Below are 5,293 nucleotides of genomic sequence, written 5' to 3' on the forward strand. Positions count from 1 at the left end.
CATGCCATTACTCAACCAGACATTAATGCACCAGATTACGAAATCAAAGGACAAATCCTACACATGGTAACTAATCAGTGCCAATTTAGTGGTACGCCAAAAGAAGATTCAAACGAACATCTTCAAACCTTTAATAGGATTTTTACTCTATTCAAAATTAGAGAAGTTGAGGATGAACAGATCTATCTCATGTTATTTCCCTGGACTTTAAAGGGAGAAGCCAAAGATTTGTTAGAATCGTTACCTGAAGGAGCGATTGATACATGGGATGTTTTAGTTGAGAAATTTCTTAAAAGATTCTTTCCGGCATCTAAAGCCGTGAGACTTCAAAGAGAAATTGTTACGTTCACGCAAAAGCCAAATGAAACTCTATATGAGGCATGGACAAGATTCGGAAAGTTGTTGAGAGGATGTCCTCAACATAGTTTAGACAATTATCATATAGTACAAAAATTCTATCAAGGATGCGACGTTGCTACACGAAAAGATATCGACACAGCAGCTGGAGGTTCCATTATAAAGAAAACCGCAACCGAAGCTCACAAAATTATTGATAACACAGCATCCCACTCACATGAGTGGCACCATGAAAAAGATATTCTTCATTCATCTAAAGTGGCTAGAGCCGATTCTAGCCATGACTTTGATTCCATTTCCGCAAAGTTAGATGCTTTCGAGAGAAGAATGGAAAAGATGACTAAATATATTCACACAATACGAATTAGTTGTGAGTAGTGTAGAGGACCACATTTGACAAAAGATTGTCTCAGTATTGAACAAACAATGGAACAAAGAGAGAATGTTTCATACATGAACCAAAGGCCTGGAAATAATTATCAAAATAATTATCAACTGCCAAGACCAAACTACAATCAAAATCAGAATTATAACCAAAATATTACATACAACAACCAACAAGATCCTAGCAATCAACAAGTATCTAATAATACTTACAACCAGCAAAGACCTATTTTTCCAAATAAACCACCACAGACCGATGATAAAAAGCCAAATTTAGAAGATATGATGTCGAAGCTAGTTGAATCTCAAACGCAGTTTTTCACATCTCAGAAACAAACTAATGAACAAAATGCTCAAGCATTTAGAAATCAACAAGCTTCTATCCAAAATCTGGAACAGGAAGTAAGCAACCTAGCAAGGTTGATAGGTGAAAGAAAACCAGGGAGTATACCTAGTGATACAAATGCTAACCCCCGGAATGAAACAGCTAAAGCCATTACCACAAGAAGTGGTATTATACTTAAACCACCTGAAATACCTGAAATTTTTGATGACTCTATTCCTACTATACAGCCACCACAATCTGAGCAAGAGAAAGAAACAAAATCGGTGGTTGAAAAGGTTAATGAAGATAACACAGTTAAGGCTAAACCTTATGTTAAACCATACCAACCACCGCTTCCTTACCCGAGTAAAATGAGAAAAGAAAGACTTGAAGCTGAGCAATCCAAATTCTTGGATATGTTTAAACAAATAAATGTAAATCTTCCTTTCATTGATGTGATTTCAGGAATGCCAAGATATGCTAAATTCCTGAAAGATCTAATCACAAATAGAAAGAAAATGGAAGAACTCTCAGCTGTTACAATGAATGCTAATTGCTCTGCAGTGCTGTTGAATAAGATACCAGAAAAATTATCAGATCCAGGAAGTTTCACCATTCCATGTTTTCTGGGTAGTCTTAGTTCAATAGAAGCATTGGCAGACTTAGGTGCTAGTATAAATTTAATGCCGTATTCACTATACACTAAACTAGACCTTGGAGAATTGAAACCAACAAGAATAAGCATACAACTAGCCGATCGATCAGTAAAATATCCTAGAGGGATAATGGAAAACATGCTAGTTAAAGTTGGTACTTTAGTATTTCCAGTAGACTTTGTTATTCTGGACATGGAAGAAGATTCTCGAGTTCCTCTCATATTAAAAAGACCATTCTTAAACACGGCTAAAGCAATAATAGACGTGTTTGGTAAGAAACTAACCCTAAGTATAGAGGGCGAGAGTGTTACATTTTCTGTGGATAGAGCCATGCAACAACCGCAATCTGCAGATGATACATGTTATTATATTCAAACTATAGATTCACATGCAGAATTTTTACAAGAATTTCCAGAATTACAAGGAACATGAGAATGTTCTTTAGGAGAAGGAACTGAACCAATTGATGAAGCTAAAATGTTAGCCGCACTTATGGCTAATGAATATGAACCAACAATAGAAGAACTTCAAATGCTAAAAGAGGAAGACATATATCGATACAAATCATCGATAGAAGAACCACCGATATTAGAGTTAAAGCCATTTCCAAACCATTTAGAATACGCTTATTTACATGGTGAATCTGAATTACCTGTAATAATATTGTCTTCTCTTACGAAAAATGAAAATCTCAACTCATTTCTGTGCTAAAAGCTCATAAACCAGCTATTGCATGGAAGATTCATGACATTAAAGGAATAAGTCCTTCGTATTGCACATATAAAATCCTTATGGAAGAAGGTCATAAAACGTATGTGCAACGCCAACGAAGACTAAATCCTAATATGCAAGATATTGTTAAGAAAGAAATTATTAAACTGCTCGACGCAGGTTTAATTTATCCAATCTCTGATAGTCCATGGGTAAGCCTAGTTCAATGTGTACCTAAGATGGGTGGCATGACTGTCATCACAAATGAAAAAGATGAGTTATTCCTACTAGGACTGTAACAGGATGGCGTGTCTGTATTGATTATAGAAAACTAAATGATGCCACCAGAAAAGATCATTTTTCCTTACCTTACATTGATCAAATGTTGGAAAGGTTAGCTGGGAATAGTTACTATTTTTTTCTTGACGGTTTCTCTAGATACTTTCAAATTCCAATCGCACCCGAGGACCAAGAGAAAACAACCTTCACGTGCCCTTATGGTACTTTTGCTTACAAACGCATGCCATTTGAACTTTGCAACGCCCCTGCAACTTTTCAAAGGTGCATGATGGCGATTTTTCACGACATGATAGAAGAATGCATGGAAGTTTTCATGGATGACTTTTCAGTCTTCGGTGATACTTTTGAAACATGTCTAGTTAATCTTGAACGAATGCTTATTAGATGCGAGCAATCAAATCTATTACTTAATTGGGAGAAATGTCATTTCATGGTTAAAGAAGGCATCGTTCTTGGTCATAAAATTTCAAAGGAAGGAATTGAAGTGGATAGAGCTAAAGTAGATGTAATTGCTAAACTCCCACATCCCACCAATGTTAGAGGAGTTAGGATTTTTCTCGGGCATGCCGGTTTTTACCGATGTTTCATAAAAGATTTTTCTAAAATTGCCACTCCTATGAATAAACTACTAGAAAAAGATGCTCCATTCATCTTTTCAGATGAATGCATCAAATCTTTTAATATTCTTAAAGAAAAACTCACTAATGCGCCAATCATGATAACTCCAAATTGGAATCTACCATTTGAACTCTTGTGCGATGCAAGTGATTTTGCAAGGGAGCCATTTTAGGTCAAAGAATTGAAAAATGATTTCAACCTATTTATTATGCTAGTAAGATGTTACAAGGAGCACAAATGAATTACACAACTACTGAAAAAGAACTCCTTGCTATTGTCTTTGCTTTTGACAAATTTTGTTCATATCCCGTTCTAGCTAAAACGGTGGTCTATACCGACCATTCTGCTCTTAGATACCTATTTTCAAAACAAGATGCCAAACCACGATTAATCTGTTAGATCTTACTCTTACAAGAATTCGATATTGAAATCTGAGACAAAAAGGGAGCAGAAAATCTCGCCGCTGCTCATCTTTCTCGCCTTGAAAATCCTGAATTAGAAGTTCTAAATGAATTGGCCGTAGAAGATAACTTTCCTGATGAATATCTATTGAAAATCGGTTATAATGAAATTCCATGGTTTGCAGACTTTGCAAACTACTTAGTATGTGGATTCCTTGAAAAAGGGTTGTCGTACCAAAAACGAAAGAAATTCTTTAGTGATATAAAACACTATTTTTGGGAGGATCCGCATTTGTTTAAGAGATGTCCCGATGGAATAATCCGCCGATGTGTATTCAGAGATGAAGCTAGTCAAATCTTAAACCATTGTCACACAGGAGCAACAGGAGGGCATTATGGGCCTCAACTAACAGTAAGAAAAGTTTACGACGCTGGATTCTATTGGCCTACAATTTTCAAAGACGCACACCTTATTTGTAAATCCTGTGATGCTGGTCAAAGGGCCGGAAAAATAAGTCAACGTGATGAAATGCCACAAAATGTCATTCAAGTATGTGAAGTATTCGACGTTTGGGGTATTGACTTTATGGGTCCATTTCTAAAATCTCATAATAATCTCTACATTCTCGTTGCCATTGATTATGTATCTAAATGGGCGAAAGCACAAGCTCTCCCAACTAACGATGCACGAGTTGTAGTCAACTTCTTAAAATGTCTTTTTGCAAGGTTCAGAACACCGAAAGCTTTAATAAGTGATCGGGGTACTCATTTCTGTAATAATCAACTTGAGAAAGTTCTCAAAATATATGGAGTAACTCATAAAATCTCAACCACTTATCATCCACAAACAAGTGGACAAGTTCAAAATACCAACCGAGCATTAAAACGTATTCTAGAGAATACTGTACGATCAAATCCGAAGGAATGATCCATGAAATTGGAGGATGCACTCTGGGCTTTTAGAACAGCCTACAAAATTCCAATTGGCACCACACCTTTTAAAATCATTTACGGAAAAGCATGTCACCTTCCAGTAGAAATTGAGCACAAAGCATTTTGGGCTTTGAAGACATGTAATCTTGATTTGCATGAAGCTGGCCGTCTACGGTTAAGTCAATTAAACGAATTAAAAGAATTAAGAAATGATGTATAAGAAAATTCGTTAATCTATAAGGAAAGAACGAAGAAATGGCATGATAAAAGAATCAGAAGTTCAAAAGAATTTAAGGAAGGAGACAGGGTCCTTCTTTTCAATTCACGTTTCAAGCTATTTCCTGGAAAATTAAAATCAAGATGGTCTGGACCATTCATAGTCAAAAGAGTTTTCCCGTACGGAACAGTAGAATTAATAAATTCAAATGGGATTGAATTTAAAGTTAATGGTCACAGAGTTAAACATTACATACATGGTCCGATGGAAGTTGACAATGAAGTCAATCATAATTTCACCACCAAAGAAAACTCTCAGAATGAAAACATAAATATGTTTTCAACGACATATGAAAAGCCAAAATTGGAAGATGGAGAGATTTAAAATTAGA

General features: G+C 35.8%; 1 non-coding gene across 1 annotated transcript; it reads right to left on the bottom strand.

Annotated features, from left to right (window-relative positions):
- Positions 1–321: 321 nt before the first annotated feature.
- LOC139894922 (small nucleolar RNA R71) lies at positions 322–428 on the bottom strand. Its single transcript, XR_011775398.1, has one exon. It is a non-coding gene; the product is annotated as a small nucleolar RNA R71 (small nucleolar RNA).
- Between the last annotated feature and the right edge of the window lie 4,865 nt (positions 429–5,293).

The sequence above is a fragment of the Rutidosis leptorrhynchoides genome, chromosome 2 (genome assembly GCF_046630445.1).
Source record: "Rutidosis leptorrhynchoides isolate AG116_Rl617_1_P2 chromosome 2, CSIRO_AGI_Rlap_v1, whole genome shotgun sequence".
NCBI lineage: Eukaryota > Viridiplantae > Streptophyta > Magnoliopsida > Asterales > Asteraceae > Rutidosis > Rutidosis leptorrhynchoides.